The following is a 19386-nucleotide window of genomic DNA, read 5'->3' as shown; positions in this document are numbered from 1 at the left end:
CACACACACTTGCAGAGGATCAAAGGGAGTTGGAGCCCTGCACAGCAGCCCTCCTGCTCCTGCCCTTGGCTAAATGGACGACCAAACATTCCAGGCTGTCCAGCCCGGTAATATCTGGCCTGCAGCCTAATGAAGATGGACTGTGTTTATAATTCTCATGTTTGCTCTGATCACTAACATAATCCTTTCTATACACAAAACACGGAGACAGAAAACATTCTTTGTTTCTTCACATTAAGTCAAAGCGCCGAAGAAGGGAAGAAGAATGAGAGAAGTACGGGGAGATGAAATACAAACCCAGTTTCAGTAGACTTTGTAGCTCTTTGCATTTTCACACAGGGCTTCACATGATCTCAAACAAAGGAGAAGGCACCAAGGGATGTTTTTCTGCCTGCTTGAGACTTTGACACCTGCCTCGCCGCAGCAAATTGGAATGGCTCACTCTCAAATGAGATTTCTGCCCGCCGCATGGGGAAAGAAAAAAAGGTCACCCATTACAACTATTCTACATGATTCACAGAGTTATCACATCTCTGCTCGCCTACCTTCCCTTTAATTAGCTTCAGGGACCTGGGCAAAGTGTATGTGCCTGTTAGTGTGTGTGTGTGTGTATATGTGTGTGTTTGTGCACGTGTCTGTCTTGATATACACAGAGGCTGTATTTCTTTCTTGGTTTCTCTCCTTGCATCTGTGTTTGCACCAAAATTAAAATCCCACGTTGCTTTTCAGGGACACACAGTAGTTCTTCAACAACAAATGTATTGACCTATGAAATCTGCCCTTATTTAGCCTGCACTGTGAATCAAAGATGACTGTTATCACTAAGATGCATGCTACACCGTGTGACTGTGGTGATGTGCTGCGGTTTGGTGCTCGTGTAAAGGTGGTCCTTTGATATTTTTTGTGGCTAAATAACTGACAAGATGCAGAAGAGTTCTCTTTATCATTCAAGAGCTCCCCTGTTTCTCCCATTCCCATTATACACAACATTTGGACAACAGAGGGAAAGATCATGTGTTTAGATTTCTGAGACCCTGTAAAATGCTAGTTGACTGATGATAGTGATAAGTATCTATATATCTGCATTAATATGACCCTAAATTATATAATGCATCAGGATTATCCAGACGCTAACGTTCCTTAGTTGTACAGTTAAGAACTGGTATTTTTTTGTAACTATTAAAGTTGGCAGATTTGGAAATATTACAAGGAAAATAGTTTGTATGAGGTGTAAGAAATCTTGGAAAACTGGCAAGAGAGTCCCATTTCCATCTGTATTGTACATACACTACTACAGAGATTTACAAGTATCAGTTTTTCATGAAAAGGCTCAACAAAACTGTGAAATACTCCGGTCCTGGAGATTGGAAATGGAATTTTGATGTCTTTAAGTTCACTAACCTTGTCTTTAAAGCTTAGCAAAAAAGGTGAGATGGTGTATTGAATTAGTCTCTACTTTGAATTTCGTGTGAGGTTACAATTCTATGTGGCTCACTAGTAATTTTAAAATTTGTTTTAAACATGAGGATTTAAAAATGTTTTGTGAATTCAAGCTAAAACAATTAGTCAGTTAATTGATTTGTCGATTTTTAAAGCAAATGTGCCAAATATTTAATAAATCTAAGGATATTTTCCAGTGTTGGTGTCAATACTTAGAAATATAGGATCAATTACTCATTACTTGTTACTCCTTTCAAAAGTAAAGTATTATTTTACTCATTACTCCCTTCCAACAGTAATTTGTTACACTACTCGTTATTACTTTTCCATTATACTCCAAAGAATTGCTCATTGCACATTTGCCTTTGAGTGTCATCATCATGCAATCTCCACTAAGCGCAGCTGAGGCTGGGTAGCTTGCAAAAGACTTTTACCTTGGGGTCTTCCGTTGCCTGGGACTGGTATTTGCCAAGATCTGTCTGAAAGACAGAGAGTCATATGTGGAGCTTGACAGCATTTCATCCACCACATATCCAGCCATGAGAGTCATTAGGTCTCTGTTGCTGGTAGCCTGCTGTCTATAATTTAAATCCAGGTTTGGTTGTTGAGGCAGTGTAGGGCTCCAACCTCTATGAAGGCCTCTTGTTTGGTGGGGTGTATTTCCAAGAGCTGCACATTGTTTTGCTGTTGGTCGTAGAAGGTGTTTCTGGATGTGTGAGGCAGAGGTAGGACTAAGTCACACATGTGCAAGTCCCAAGTCACTGTAGTGAAAATCAATCGAGTCAAGTGGAGTCCTTGCTATAAGTCAAGCAAGTGGAGTCAAATCGTTGCTCAGGTCAAGAAAGTCACAAGTCAAATCATACATTTACTCAGGTACTGTAAGTACAGATCTTAGTCTTTTCTTCTTATTCCACATCTACCTCTACTACACTACATGTATCTGACAGCTTGAGTTACTAGTTACTTTACAAATTCAGGTTTTGCACTTGAAACATGAAAATGTAAAAGTACAGCTGGATCTGTAAGTCAGTTATTGAACTGACAGAAAATAAATTTGCCACTCTTGTAATAATCGTCTGAGTCGTTTTGTAGCGCAAAAATATTTCATGGCTCCAGCTTCACAAATGTGAGGTTGTTTTTTCTGCTTTTGCTTTTTATCTTACTATATAATGACGAAAACTCTGTGTGTGTGTGTGTGTGTGTGGGTGTGTCTGTTCCACATTTTCTCCTCACTGACTTGGTCAATCCATGTGAAATTTGGCACAGTGGTAGAGGGTCATGGGAGGATGCGAATGAAGCAATATTACATCAATTGGCCAAAGGGGGGCGCTATAGCAACTGATTGAAATGGCAAACTTTGAATGGGTATATCTCATGCCCCGTATGTCGCAGAGACATGAAACTTTGCACAGAGATGCCTCTCCTCATGAGCAACAAATTTGCCTCATAACTTCCGGTTATATAGATATTCCGCCATTTTGATTTTTTTGAAAGACACTTAAAATCAATCTCTTCCTAGGAAGTTTGACCGATCTGCATGAAACTGGGTGAACATAATCTAGGGACCAATATCTAAAGTTCCCTCTTGGCAAAAGTTGGAAAACTTACTAAAACTGAGCTTCTATAAGGCAATGAATATTGCGGAGGGCGTGGCTGATCACATAAAGGTGTATAACATCTCAAGGGTTTCACCCATCACCACACAACTTTGTAGGCATATGACCACACATAATCTGAGGGGACCCCTCCATTATTGACCCCATCAAACGAAATGGGGGCGCTAGAGAGCTAATTTCTTATCTAGGCCTAACTGCCACATCCATTTTTACTAAACTTGGTAGATAATTGGCAGCTGGGTGGCGCTATAACAACAGAAAAATGGTTTAAAATGTCTAAAATGCGACTGATCGCTGTGGCTCCCCCTGTGGCCAAATGTGCGTTTTTTTCTAAATTTTGGTATGACTAAGTCATGGTATGGTATGCTGTACATAATCATGGAAACTGTCAGTGTGTCACTCTGTCAGTCTGTCAGTCAGTCAGTCAGTCAGTCAGTCAGTCTACCAGTGCACCCCACTTATAAGTCAGTACAACATATAAACACTTTAACTATCTGCCTTTCAGCATGCTACCTCAACTACTAATGGACAGTTTTAACCCACTAACTATCCCATTATTGGCAATGGTACTACTGTACTTTCAATAAAGCAATCATACTATCAAATTAACAAAAACTCTGTCTGAATACATTGCTCTTCTGAATGGGTTCAGTTGACTATTTAATCTGCAATTTCCTATGACCTGTATCCCAAACACACACCATGTGAAACTGTACGTGGGCAACTGTGCACTCTATACTATGGACTAGTTATCTAATAATTTTATGTTGAGCTTTGAACTGTGTTGGTTGGACAAATGACTGAGTTACAGTCAAGTCATGTGACTCGAGTCCCCCACCTTTTGTTTGAGGATGTGTTTTTCGCAGTGGAAGAAATCTTAGTATACCACTACCTGAAATAACGATGTTCTTGTCATTTTTCCTCCAACCAGTCTCATTGTCAGATTCCAGAAAAAGTAGTGAGGTGAGGGTTAGGGCAAGTTATTTGTTTCTGGGAAATTGTAATATTGTTACTGAAATTTCTTCGCGATTTGTTACACTACTTGTTACTGGCACATCACCAGTAAGCCGATGGATGTTATGTAAAGCATCACCTCACTATTACTCAATTAAAAGGGAATTGATGTGATAAAATAACCATTAGTTGCAGCCCTAATTCTAATTGGTACCTACAGTATGTTCAGTTTAAATGTAGGTGTACTTGGTAGTCATTCACTTAAAGAGCCAAGTGTGATTGACATTTCGCTTCGGGTGCGACGACTAATATACTGACTGGCTTAGCACTGATTGAGGAAGGGAGAGGTGAGGAGAGGAGAAAAGAGAGCAGAGTGAATGTGACATGACTTAAGGCGAGATAAACCCTGAGCTTGAAGGCCTCGGTCCAGGATCCCCACTCTGAGGGACTATGATTCTAGATCACACAGTCCCTGACGTTGTGGCTTTCTGTAATGCTTTTATCAATGAGCGCATGCATGCATGTACACAAACTGTCTCTGCTGTTGCAACCATACACCTTCTGCCTCTCACACACACACATACACACATAGGCCCAGTGCATCAATACCAAAAGGGTTTAATCAACTCTCTGAGGAAGACATCATTGCATTTAGAATCAAACCTATGGAATCAATACCTGTGTTACACTTAAAATGACAAAGTGCTTAGACGGAGCTCATGCAGGCACACAGCCCCGGGGTAAGTTTTGAATGTATAGATGAATGTGCGGATCGTTTATGGTTGTGATTCTGGTTGTGCGATAGATCCTTGCAAATCTGAACCCCTCGGGCATAGACAACCTTTCCAGCGGTAGAGCATCTGAGCGATAGAAGCGATATAACGAATACAGTGAGTTACCTTGAAATAGTGCAGCGCAGATGCAAGCGGGGCATTCAGCTGCTCCTGGTATGCAATTAAATCAACAGTGATGCGACCAATCTGTTTATGCCTGCTGATATTACATTTATAGCTTTAATTGCTTTGCATTCTTTTGATATATTATAGCCACTATGAAAAAGTAATTACTACCATGACAAGCTGCCAGCAATGCAACTTGTATAGAATTATAGGAAGGTAAGTAATCAGAACTGTGATACTGAAAAGTGTTTATTAAGAAGTGTACGCAGCACCTGTGTCAATATATTGGAGTACTTTAAAGTTTACTTAAATATCACTACAGGTGCTGTTACAGTGAAGAAAAGATTTCAAGAATCTTAAGAATCAGTACATGAAAATCTGCAATTTCAGTTGACAGATGGAAACAGAATTTTACATTTAATTTGTGCAAAACACATTTTTTCTCGTGTGTATCTCTCAGACCTTCCAAATGATGAACTTGTGGAATCCGACTTCTTAGTGTGTTTAACTGTTTGACGTCAGGGGACCTTTGCTTTAAGTCAATGTGTCAATATAAGCTTAAGTGAAGGAGTGGCTTGAAAGCTAACCACGGAATCAGACTAAGTGTGAATTTCCATTTCTCTCACACGGCTGGTAATTACGGCCGCGCTCCCTCATCCTCATTCTCTCAAACTGTCTCTGCCCGCAGTGTGCGTGTAAGGAAGAAAGAGGGTGAGAGAGTGCGAGGCAACGAGCCTTATGTATTATTTCAGTCACGCTGCCCACGTCTGAAAACATTTCACAGGCAGTGCAAGGGAAATGTAAATCTGAGTTTGCTGAATCTAACACACACACACGCCCACACAGAGGAGGAAAAAAAAAACCCTCATCTCCCCTCTCTCCCTTATACACACATAATGCATTAAAATGGAAAACAGCTCACACTGGCCCCGGCATTGAAGGGGGCCCTAATATTTGTTTTTCCCTCCCCTGTAGTGTCCTCATTGCCAATGACCAAATTTATAATAATCTCTGCCTCAGAGTCCAGCGCTGCTTTCAGAATGTACAATCACCTCAGCAGTGGTTCCTTCAGCCTGGCCCTGGCTGGATACAGGCCCACCTCCTTTTAGCTCTGCTTCAGCGATACTGCAATTGGTCCCAATCCCTGAAATCTGCCTGTAGATTGGATTTTCTCTATGTATGGTGTGTTTTCACAAGGACACATACAACCTGCAGTAAGGTACTGCATGCAATCACCTGATGTTTTACTTGCAGTCACCTAACTTACCCCTATGACAAAGAGGACTAATGCATACATGTGGCAGATATTTCCTCTTGCCCACTGTGCCACCTGCTGCTCCTTTTCAACCTGCTGCCCAATAACTGTGTTGTATTCAGTACACTGAGTATAAAAGCGGCACTGCCAGGTTCATGGATGCTCACTGGGATAACTTGGACACCCAAAACAGAAGTTCATAGACTCAGCCGATTACAGCAACATTGTCCCCCAGATTATTGAGAAATACGTCTTCAAATGCAAAAACTTTCAAAAGTACTTTACTTATTACTTCCTGCCAACAGTAGTCCAACAGTAGTTCATTACATCCCAAAATTCAGATGTGCCTCTCTGTGTGAATGTCAGGGTAAGTGTAATGTAAGGCTACATAGCTTCTGTTGCATGTGACCAGTGTTTTCCCAAAGATCTGCTTGAAAGACAGACAGTTTATCGTGGAACAACATTTCATCCACAACATATCCAGCCACAAGCTTCATTGCTTCTTTGTAGCTGCAGCTGTCGACTAGTAAAATCCAGTTTTGGTTCTTTAGCTAGTGTACAGCTGACCTCTGCAGCCGAGGAGCGCTCACCTTTGGTTGGGTGTATTTCCTGGAGCTTCACGTTGCTATGGGTTGTAGAAGGTATTTCAGACTAAAGATGTGAGGACATGTTTTTACAGTGTAAGGAATTTTAGTGCGACTACCTGCAGCAATAGTGTTCTTGTCATCTTTCCTCACAACAAAATCAAAGTAGTGGGAATATTTCCAGCCGCTGAGGTAAGCGATCCCATCTTCATACTTAGCTTGCTGCTTTGTGGCGTGCCTATGCAGTTGTTTGGTTTGGGGTAACTGTAATATTATTGCTGAAATTTTATTAGTAACTAGTTAAACCCTTGTTACTGGAAAAAAGTAATATTATTACTGTAATGTGTTGCTGCCCAACACTGGCAGTGTGAGACTGGGGATGTGAAGGTTCAAACCATAGAAATACAGTGAGAGTAGAATATATATTGAACTGTTTGTCCTGGTCATCTGAATTGTACAAAAGAAAATGGCAATTGCCATCAGTTGTTATGGTGACAACATGTCAGTGGGGATGTAAAGTGTGTCACATTCACACTAGATTAAGAGCTTCGTTTTGGCCTGTTTTTACACCTCTTTCTTGTAAAAGAAAAAAAGACAACTGTGCACCAGTCCAAGTTTCTGTCTTTCACTAAACAAAGACTAACGTCAGCTTAGTTGCCTTGTTGACTCATCGTAAAACACTTCATTCAAACTCAACAGAAATAAAATGAAACTCACCAAAACCCTCTCAGTTAGTGTTGTTAGTCATTTAGGAATTTAGTCTAGTGTTCTAACAATCACCAACTCTGCTTTGGTCAACATAAACCCTTAACCTACCAAGTTAGGTGTGATAATGTGCTGATCTGCATGCTGTCTATCCCTGTTGTCTCTGTCTCTCAGCTGTCCACTGAGCACTGGCTCTCACTCGGTCTTCAGAGGCAGCTATGGTTTTAGTTTACATGTTTCAACAAACATGCAGTTAATGGCAAAAAGAAACAAGAAAATAACAGCTATGACGCTTTTTCAGAATGAACACATCGATCATTTTAAAATGTAGCATTACTGCTTCACTGGTCGTCACCGCAAAACCTCACTTCAATGAGTTTGTGACTTGCCGCAAGTTGGTTTGTTTATGTGGAAGTTTGTATGACAGTTAGCTGGCTACAATGGTTGCAGTGGCAACACACACATAAAAATTGCCACTGCTTTGACCATCTTGCTACATTGGCTTGAATGGGAATATCTGTTCTACTTTAATTTTATTTATATGGTTCAAACTTTACTCTGTTAGAGATTATGCGGTTGCAAAAACTGATGAGATGGCAATCAATGGTAAAACCAAACTCTAGCCATTAGAGGTACTTTAACAAACGGATGAGTAGCATTGAAGATACCACATCATTGCTTAAATAAAAACTTAATAACAATAAAGCACCACAAACTAATGTCATGAGGTTCACTGCTGTTCAGCTACTGCAATTTCACATTCAAAGTTTTTTACTGGGAAACCAATGAAATTACATTGTGAAGAGGCTACAGGAAATGTAGCCCTTATTACCAAGGTTAGCAGTGGCATAGATCAGTAGTTCCCAACTGGTGGGTCGCGGTCCCAAAGTGGGTTGTGGATCCATTCTAAATGGACCTCAGGTGACTCACGAACGTGTCAAGTTCGTAAAAAACACACTTTATTTTGAGGTACACCAAATTTCTGGCACGGAGCTTTTACTTTAAAGTGCAGTTTCCTGCTGTAGAGAACGGACGACTAGCTCGACGACATGGCCAAACACAGATATGATGGTGAATATATTCAACTGTGTGGACCTTGAACTAATGACTAAGGAGAAATCTGGACCCCATGGCTGGACCAGCTGGGGACCACTGGCATAGATAGTAATGGTGCATGTGGGATTTGATGCTTTATTGGTTTACTGATAAGTTTTATATATTGCAGGGAGCCACAGTGAGCTGCTTGGATGAAGTGGCTGCAGTGCTCTAACTCCCAACACGTCACTAAGGTAAGCCACTTTCACTATGCTGTGCCTGTCATAAAGAACACCTCGCCCAATGCCAACATCACCGTCGCATCAGTTATTACTGTTGTTGAAAACAAATTGAAAATATTTTTCCCCAAAGCAAATACATTTTTAATGCAGCTTACATATTTTGAAGAGTTAGCCTGTGGTGCTCAGTTTATTTCATTGTGTCCAATATTTTGTCCAATTTGTGTGAGGACGTACCTTTGTAGAAAGCTTAGACCTCTATAAAAACATCCAGTCATGGTGTTTCCAAAATGTCTATAAAATCCAACCTTGATGTGGCGAGAAGTTTCAGAAAGACTGAGACAGACAAACTTATTTTTTGCTTTTAAAATATATCCCTGTCTTTAAACAAAAGGGCACCACTTTCCCATTGGGTGACTAATTCAAGTCCTGTTATACAGGTTAGCTTTACAACTCGTCTTGATCCTGATTTCCAAACTGAATCATTGTGTCCTTTATTTTGGAGCTTTCAGTTGATTTTCCCTGAACCGCTGGCAAAAGCAGACAAAATGTTTTTTGAAGTTTTAACTGACCTTGAGTACAGTTGGCTTTGTCTGTGTAGTTTTTTGACTAAACCTTTCCCTTTCTTGTTCATGAACATTGTTAAAGTCATAGACACCTCCATCATAAAGTTAATCTGAATCTTTGACCTTTGTTAGTATGTATGTGTATGTGTGTGCTGTGTCTGTACAGTACTTCCTTAATAAATCTCAGGGGTCATAAAGCCATATCAGTACGTCTCACAATAACAGAAAGGGAAATAATAAATGATAACCTGTATTAGCACCACTAGTCAACACAATTCAAAACACAGGTTACACTGCACATTATGCTCTTGGGGGCTAGTATGTAAAGACACTGTACCTTTCTTATGTTCTTACAGTATAGTATTCTTTGTGTAGATTAAGTCCGTATTATTGGAACAAGCTGATGTATTCAGTTATCCAGTTCTGTGACTGGAGTTCAGGGGCTATTTGCCCTGCGTTGGGCCTCTTAGGCAGAACTCTCTTCAAAGCATCTTAAGAACCTGACAAACCAAGCCAATGGTCATCCATTGGTCAGTGTTGAGCCATTGGTAAGCGTCCATCACCCTAGTTTTTGTGATTAGTCCTGCATCGTTGGGACTTTTTGGCTCTTGTCGGCTTTTTCGACCAGTTCAGCTTGTTTAATCGGTGTCAGAGACGGCAGAACCCATCATTGAATGAAATCATTCTGATTGGCAGTTTAGCTCAGTGCATGAGAACAGAAGCAAAGTAAGCAAAGCAACCAAACGGCTTAAGTCAATAGGGAGTGAGATCGAAACAAACTTGTTACCTTAGGTGAGGTTATTTTTTTAGCCATTGAGCTTTTTAGCAGAAATTGTTAGTGTTTTTATCACTGCATGCATACACATTAAGCTAACTAGCATCTGGAATCTGTCTTGTCAGTCTTTCCCATTTTGAATGACGGATACAGACTACCTCTGCCTGCTACTGTGGGGAATTATTACTTCTCACACAGGCGCAGAACATATGTGCTAGTTGGCCATCGGTTGGAGTCTTTGCCATGTGTTCAATGCAGCTTTTTGGCTGAGACACAGGCGATGTAAGGCAACACAACAGTCAGCGTTCATCACCACTAGTTCGTTGTTGTCAGTTTGGTGGCTGTGCCTTTGCAAATCCTGCCTCCTTTGCGGGGACAGGCAGACTATAGCCATAACCTAACATCTGTAACCTAAAGCATTTTATTGGTTTAGCATGTTGGAGGCTATACATACGGCAGGAAGAAGCATGATTTGCCCGGTGATCAGTGTCATAATCTAGAGTCTGAAACAAAAAGACAAACGGAGAATAAAAGACTTAACTGTTTAGAAAGAGCAAAGACTGATTCTGTGCATAAACCTCTCTCAGTGAAATAAATTTTACAGGTAGTGAAGCCACATCTGGTTGAACTGATGTCTAAAAGGAATCTGTCCAGCAGTGCCTAGTGTAAAATCACAAGCTTCTCCCTTCGGTGTCAAATTATCCGGTTAACACAGAACCTAAAGCTCAAACTACACAGGCAGAATGTGTTGAGGGTGTTTTTGTTTGCTTAGCAAGAGAAAGAGAGATTGGACAGATCACATACATTTGTAATTTCAGAACAAACTGATAATCATGAAGTCAGATCTAAGCCCAGCTGGTCTCAGGGGGTTAAAGCGAACGCTGAAAAGAATGCTGACTGGCATATTTGCTGCGCATGTTTTGCACCATTCATTACACTTATGAATAATATATTTGTTTGGATTGCTGGGGTATGACCTTAATGCCCATTGTCTTGCCCAGACATGAGCAGCACGGAACATTGTAACAAACAAGGCTTTATATGATGTGAATTTGTTGTTACGTGTCCTTTATTTTGCTCCCATACAATTCAAAGCTGAATCCTACATTGCTGTTACAAAATGAGACATTAAAAATGAAATATTTTCTTACCAAATCTAATTTCATTCAGCCCCTCTTTCATGTTACCACCTGCCTCCCTCTCCATGCCTGTTTTCTTAATCCACCAATCCTTGCTCTCACTTTGCCAGACAAGGTCACATCACCAAATCAGTTCTCCAAGCACAGATGGACACCCTCTCGCCCATACAGATACAGACACATGATAAACACTTCTTTCCCTCTGCAATCTAAGCACATATACAAATGAAGTACTTGCACATATGACCAGTCTTGATTAATCAATTGGCTAAAACAATTTTTTACAGCCCGGCTCCTCCAGGGGCGTTGTCTCAAGCAGTGTGCGGTCTGCATAAATCATAAATCAGACCAATCTGATGATTGCAGCAGTGATAGCCGCTGCTACTGCACCGCCTCAGCATGGCCTAATGTTATTTCCCTCCCCCGAAATGCATAATAACAATAATGATAATAATAATATGCACGTCAAGCCCAGCTCATAAATATCGGGATCAATCTGGCTTGAGAGAGGGAACATATGCATAAAAAAACAACTCAAACGAGGGGCAAGTGAGTGCTCCGCTGGTGTTATTGTGCACGTCACAGGAAAAGAGAGAGAGACAAATAGACACATTTCTCCTGAAGAGAGCTGAGTGACCCCTTACATGCATATTTTGCTCATTTGTATGTGTGATTGTGTCCCTGAGTGTATTTGTGTGTCCTCCCATGGCTCGTGAGTGATGACTTTAAGCAACTGTGACCCCCACACATCACCCCTCCATGCATATAAAAACAGCCTACTGCTTTAATATCCTCATTTAATGACTAGCCCCAGTGAAAGACCATTAACGTAATGACATCACACTGGCCATCTCACACACACACACACACAAACGCCACACACAGGAGCACGTTAACTCTGAACGGTGACATTCTCTTCTTTCACTAATGAACGATGAATTAACAGCGGAGGTGAAATGTTTTTCATTATTATGCTCGTGTGAGTGCTGCTACGTCTTCATTTTATTCGTAACAGCAGATCTTTGAGATTGTTTGGCTACAATATCTGTGTATGTGCGTTGGAAAACGAACGTGTGTGTGTGTAGCTGCTGCCCAGTTGGGGGTTGCAGTTTCATCTTACTAATTCAAGGACAGTTCCTAATCATGCAGAGTGAATACATGGAGACATTACAGGAACATATGCATTAACCTCTTGCATATTTACGTCACGGACTCGCACACACACAAACGCGAACGCGTGCACGCATGCTGACTACACACGGGCAATTTGTAATATTGAATAGCTGACACAGTAAGATTTCATAATCTATTGACAGTGTCACAGCACAGTCATGCAAGGTGGTGGAGCTATTGATAAACACAGTATTGGCCTGTCATCCGTGTTCCTTAATCTGGGCTGATGTAACTTCGTGCAAGCGGCAGATCCAAGGCCACTGCTGATGACATCACCGCACCCATGGAGGCTGAGGACTCCCTAAAAGCGGGGCTTTTCCGTGTGCACTGCGTTGGGGATTCCTGTTTGTTAAGGTTGCCACCAAATAACACATAGACGATGAAGGATATGAGAGCCATTTATTGTTTTTGATACAAGTAAGACACAGTTTATTCATTGCACAGATGACGGAATTACACAGTGTCATTGAAAGTGTCCTGAAAAGTCCATAAAACAAAAAATCTTCACTTATAAAAATGAAATAACAACAAAAACAATTTATACTTTAGATTTGAACAACTTAATAGCAAACTTGGCAAATTCATATTTAAGCATTAGTAAAACTTTGTCATCATACACCAAGCAAAAATACAAGTATCAGCATGTATCTGTGCATACTAAGCAATCGCACAATCACTTAAACACATACACAGGCAACAACAAAATTAACTCGTCAAAATCCATCTTCCCAAACGATAAATTAGAGTTTATGTCAATCTATTAAATAAAAAAAAAAAAAAGAAGAAGAAGAAGAAAGTACATTAAGCTCAGCGCTGCATCGTTAACAGTTCATAATTCCAATCAGCGGGTTAATACAGTTGATATACTTTACCTCAGGATACAATTCCCCCATGGTGGCAATTATCGCAAAACACCAGAGATCAACATCCCGGCACACACACACACTTGTAAACAGACACACGCACACCATCCACATCATTTTTGTCCCTCCAATTAGAATTTTTAATATCCTGGTTGGCATTAATGGAGATTAATGGCCAATCACCACTGCGAATTCCAGCGTCATCTATTATCATTCCAGCCTTGGTCCCAGTCCGCTCTAATTACATTCTCAAAATGCCCTCCGCTCTGCAACCCCCAGCACCCTAAGATCAATCAATAATTTTAATTTTCGGATGCCCCCCAACCCCGCTCCAATCCCTGCCCTCGTCCTCTGCTTTAGCTCCTTTCTTCCTTCTCCGTGCACGTCGATTTGTTTCCAAAGAAAATCAAATGCCGCAGAATCAAGGCTTATGGGGAATTAATTACCCGTCTCGTCTATAGCTCCCTTTGATTCCTTCGTTTGTTTGTCCGCTTGTTCCGTTGCTCGTCCCCCTTGTTTCTCTCTTGTGTCTGCTATGTCTTTCCTCCTTCGCCCTCTCTGTGTCTGGCGCATGGGGGGCGCTTTCCACTCTTTTCCCCCTTCTTGTCACATAATTAGCATGCAGATATGCATTGGCTGATTCGCAAGTCAAATCGCCTCGCTATTTCCCCCCCCTATCTCTGTGCTCGATTTTGGGGCTCTGATTGTTCTTATTCAAATAGGGTGTTTGATTTGGGTAACCCCCCCGCCCACCACCACCTTTTCCTTCCATCCAGTCTGGCACACACACATATGAACACACACAGTATATGATAACATTCCTCTTTATCTGCAGACGACAGAGCTTTGCCCAGTCTGCTCCTACACCCTGCTTTGCTGCCAATCATGCAAAACAAGTAAAACATGAAAAATTAAACACATTTCCAATCTTGTGGCCATTTCACGACACCTTGGGGTGTCTGAGCCTTTTTTCATGTATATCCTGTGTACTGGTCTGCCAATAATATGCAGCATACCTCAGTGCATCTTGCTTCGTTGGCACACATTCAAACAGACAAGAATACAGTACAGTATGTGTTTTGCACCCCCACCCCCACCACCACCACCACCCAACCCTACACAAATACATTTCTCTCCCTTTCCCTCCCTCCCTCCCTCCCTCTCTTTCTCACACACACAGAGCACGTCTACTGGTGCAGGAAGCTGTTTGCTCAGCACATTTCAATATGAACATCATAATACTCTATCTAGCTGCCATCCGTTTTCCTCGTCATAAACCAACACAAGCCAGCAGTTTTTATCCCCGAACACTGTGAGACAAAAATCACATTCATTTTCCCACTAAAACTCAAACGTCATTACGTACAAAGACAGAAAAAAATGAGGGTTGCAACATCTATTTTTTATGGCCATGAAAAAAGATATGCGAGGACAGTCAATATTTGACCTTTGCCACATTGCATAAATGGAGGTCAGATTGGAGGCCAGACCTCTATCTTTCACCCTCCTTTTGCTTTAGGCTCTCATACATAGTTAAATATCTCCCTCGATGCGTACGGCGGCGCGAAACGTTAAATTATCATTATTCCTTCGCAGATAAAAGATAAGAGAAGTTCTTTGGCCCCATGGTTTGGTGAGGTAATTTCTTGCTACAGTATGCGTCCTCACATGTGATCGTAACACGTAAACACAGAAAGCAACAAGTGTCAGAGTGTAGGGGGGAGGTTTCCCTGCGCAGTCATGTCTTGGTTACGTTGGCACCAGGCCAGCTTTGCCATCTGCCTCCTCTCCCCCCTTCCCTGTCTCTCATCCTCCTCCACCTCCTCCTCCAAGCCAATCTGCTCTACATTTGCTATCATTACGTGCCTGCCATCCTTATGGCATATCAGAGGCAGGCGCCAGGCACCCTTTACCCCTCTCTCTCTCCTCCTCCTCCTCCTCACGCCCCTCTCTTCACGCCCCTATTTCCGCGCCCACTTCGCCACGGAGTTCTCTAAAGGGTCCAGGTGGCATCTTGCCCTGCTCTCTTCTCGGAAGCCAGGACGGAAAACAAAGAAGCGCGGCGAAGAGAACAAAAAAAAAAAGCTCCGAAAAAGAGGATATACTCCTTTCCACATCCTGCTTGGAGCCTGCTGTGCTTCCTGTGCCCACAGGCTTGGTGTTGGGTTTGTTGTTGTTGTTGTTGTTGTTGTTGATTTCCCTGCTTCTCCCTCCTCTGGATGGCTGTTGCAGTTTGAGCAAAAGAAAAAAAAAACAAAAAAAGAAAGGCTGTGAAGTAAACCCTCTTCAAACCTTGGAACTTCCCTGGCTTTGGTGCTATTGACAGGACCCTGGTACGTCTCATATGCCCACACACTCACACACACACATACTCACACACACACACATGCACGTAGATGCTGCAGAGTGTTTCTCTCAGAGCTCCCTGCCACCTCGTCCGCCTGCTGCCTCGAAAGAACTGGGAATACCATGGGATCTACCAGAGACTCACTCACACGTACACACAGACACACGCCGGATTTAATACGCACGTGCACTCGCCGGTCGTTTGAGGCTGCAGGAAAGTGAATAATCAATTAAGTATTGATTTCTTGTAAGATTTTGTAAATTTCAAAGGCAAAGACAAAGAGGGTAGCTTAAGGAGAGCCGCCGCGAGCGAGAGGAGCCGCAAATTAGCCAATAAACACAGACGGGGGAATAAACGAAGGTGAACGAACGAAGCGCTCGTCACTGCAATATGCTCCTGTTCATTTCTTGTTTCTCTATTGTTTCTACATGCCCCTCCAGATGAATTAATGCTGTATGCGACAATGGTTTCCTATGGAGACGAAGAGATGGCGATTGGGCGAGCGAGGGTTAAAAGCAAGAGCTGCAGGAGGAGAGAGAGTCACTGGAGGACTTGGTAATTAGGCAGCCGGCAACACAGACCTCATCAGTATGCGGAGTATGCAAATTGACCGGCTGGCTCTTTCTTTTTGTCATGGATCAGAAGGCAAGAGCTGCAGAGAAGAATTAAGAGCTATTATTCTACCCAAGGAGAGGCTGATATATGCAAAGGAGGGGGAGAGGGGGAGGAGGAGGAGGAGGAGGATGGCAAAGAACACTCTTTAACCACAGAGATATACAATGGACTCCACTGCAAAGGAGAGTCAAATACAATCACACAAATACACTCTTATTCTCCCACACACCCTGGGAGATTCTTCTACATTTTTGCGCTGGAAATGGCGAAAGAGAAAACGACAATCAGACATGCACCTTCATTCGCTATTACGCCTATCTCCACATATTGATAGGCTGCTTCGTGGATGATAATTACCTTTTGGAATATCGAATCCCGAAACGAGCCTCGGAATGAAGGAACAAGAAGAAAGGACAGAAAAAAGAAAAAAGAGCGGAGGTATGCAAAGGCGCTAATGATATTCAGAGCGCTGACTGTGTGTCATCTGCATGATGACAACGGCCAATTATAATGAACCATTGGCTCTCCGCCACAGATAAGTAGGAGAGAGAAGGATATGGGTGAAGAGGAGGGGGAAGCGAAAAGAACTTCCCCGTCCCTTTCTTCTTAATTTGCCGCTGATATTTGCAGATTCTGTGTCGTGTGGATTTACAGTAACGATGTATGTTGAAAGAAAAAAAAAATGACGACCTTTCCTTGCATTGTCCTTTAAATGGAATTAAAAGGCCACAGAAGATGAGAGTATCCCTCCATGTAGGATTTATGGCTGCTTGGGGTGGTATTCCATCGCCACGTTGGTCAACTGGGCTTTGGTTCTGATGGCACCTGCTCCTGTACCAACCATCGCTCTGACGAGCCAAAGAATCTGTTGGAAAACACACACATACGCACAAGCATTCGCACACACGGCGGCATCATTCACAGTTCCGCCGTCTCCCCTTCCTCATCACACTACAAAATGCCTCCCCATCACCGTTTTGCATATTCGCATGCCGCCCCGCCTGCCACAAAGGACTAAACAGCCGTATGCAAAACAGTCTGGTATCCCCACTTACATAGCGATGAGACGAACAGTGTGAGAAAGAGGAGGCGGGAGCTGGGCGGGGGGTAAAACACGATGGGGGGGAGGTAGACAGGAAGGTGGGGGGGCAGGAGGGCCACAGGGGAGCTTGTTGGCACTAAAAAGGGGCACGTGCGGTGATACCACTCCTACTACGTGATGACAGAAAGAGGCGGGCGTGGGAAAAAGAAGTGGTGGAGTGGAGGGGGGATGAAAGGGAGGGGGGGGGCGAGGGCATGTTGGCACTAAGAGGGGGCACGTGTTGCCGAAGGAGGAGGGGCGACGTGGGTGGGCGAGGTGCAGGGGGAGGTACGAGGAAATGGGGGGTTAGATGGGGGGCGCGGCAGGGGGGTGGCACTAAACACAGATGAGTGTCTAAAGAGGAAGGGTTTTCAGATTGAGGGGCCACCTGCATTAAGGAGAAATGTCACACCATTAAAACACAAGACGCACAGTCAACGTCCTCACACACACACACACACACACACACACACTTATCGTATCAGACCTCAGGGGAATATGCCAAGGGGGTGTGGCTGCCATGCTTGTGACGAAGCAGGGTAACTTCCACACGGGATACCCACGTGTGCTTCCACAGCGCTGCAGGGGTGCCAGTGATGTGTGTGCACTCGTACACACACTCGCACTTTTTTGCATACGCAGATGCATCAGGAAGCTCAGTCTTTACTGCAGACTTGGCACCAAGCCAGAAACGCACAGACGTTGTGTGCCTGGTAGTGCATATGTATAAAGAAACAAAACACACACACACATATTGGGCCAGACGGTCTTTTGATACACTGATTTTTTTTGTGTTTATTTAAAGGAACAGTTTTTATTCCTCTGTAAGACTTCACTCTCATGTTTGTATTCTGCAGTCGTAGAGATCAGTGTTAATAAACCACATTTTTATGTTTGACACCTCTTATAACTCGACTTTCATGTTTTTTGTTTCACAGTATGTATGCTTTCACTTGTGCTTAATATTATTTCAAATGATTTTTACTGTTTGACATTGAAATTATTTCGTATTTGCTGTTATTTTGATAATTTGCTCTTTATTGTTCTGCTGTAAAACAACAATATGTCAAGTGATGACCAGTCTAAGAGGCCCTGTGTGTTCACCCAGTGCAATCTAACGTGGCAATTCGATTTCAATGGAAAAAACACATTATTGTATGAATGTTGGAGTTCACATTGCTGGTCTTTTATGAGCATTCATGTTAGCTTGGCACCAGATGCGCCCATTTTAGGCCAAGGTCCGAGACTAGCTCAGCTGAACCTTGACCTTGGTGACAAAAACACACTAAATTGGTTTGACTCCAGACAGGAGTTCACGTCCACCGTCTAAAAGTCATCCACTGTCAAGTCGATTTGATTATTTTCACATTCACTTCTAGTTTAAAAGCGATAGTAGTTTCACATGTCCTCCTTGAGATGCAAGCCTATAGCTTTTTGCCTCGCTAAGTGAATCATCAGTGGCAGTATCAAATTACCCTCAACAGAGACCAAAGGTTACTTAAAGGCCTTTTAGTCATCCACGCTGGCACGCCAGCTAATTTACAGCAGACTCATTAGACCGGCATTAAACACAATTTCCTGCCGACAAATTTCATTTGGTAGAAAAATCATTACCATGGCAATAATAAACAAGCTTATACAGTAGTGGCTAATGGCAATTTGAGTAACCTAATGTCGTTAGCAAACCCCAGAAATAGCAACAGTAGCTCGAACGGCTATGATCAAAGCTCTGGTTAACATAGATGTTGACATGTCGAGTGTTAAGATTACTTTGGAGTTTATTTCTTTCTGTTTTCTTTCTCTTTTTCTTTCTTAAGCTTTTGTCTCGGGCCTGGACTATGACAGTGGAAATATAATGTTTCATAACTGTCAGTGCACAGGGTTGTGTGTAGCCTGGGGTTGCTGTGCTGAACAATAAACCATAATTTGATAGATGAGAAATTACAGCGGTCCATCTACTGTGCAGGGCCCTCACCCCGGGCAACGCAATACCGTGCCAGATGATGTGTCACATTTCTCCGAGAGAGGGAGAAAAATGAAATTATTCTTTTATACTTTGTTAATAATGTCTGCCTGTGTTTTGAATGCAGCATCCCTGTT

The 19386-nt window shown here is 42.5% G+C and overlaps 1 protein-coding gene across 1 annotated transcript in view; it reads left to right on the top strand.

Annotated features, from left to right (window-relative positions):
* Positions 1 to 19386, top strand: part of zfhx4 (zinc finger homeobox 4) — a 327312-nt gene that overhangs the window by 148026 nt on the left and 159900 nt on the right. The window contains exon 2 of the mRNA XM_049564704.1: positions 8679 to 8742. The gene's annotated coding sequence lies outside the window, so the exon portion shown is untranslated. The remainder of the gene's footprint in view (positions 1 to 8678; positions 8743 to 19386) is intronic.

Source organism: Epinephelus fuscoguttatus, linkage group LG21 (genome assembly GCF_011397635.1).
Source record: "Epinephelus fuscoguttatus linkage group LG21, E.fuscoguttatus.final_Chr_v1".
In the NCBI taxonomy this organism is placed as follows: Eukaryota; Metazoa; Chordata; class Actinopteri; order Perciformes; family Serranidae; genus Epinephelus; species Epinephelus fuscoguttatus.
This window is presented reverse-complemented; position numbering and strand designations above follow the sequence as displayed.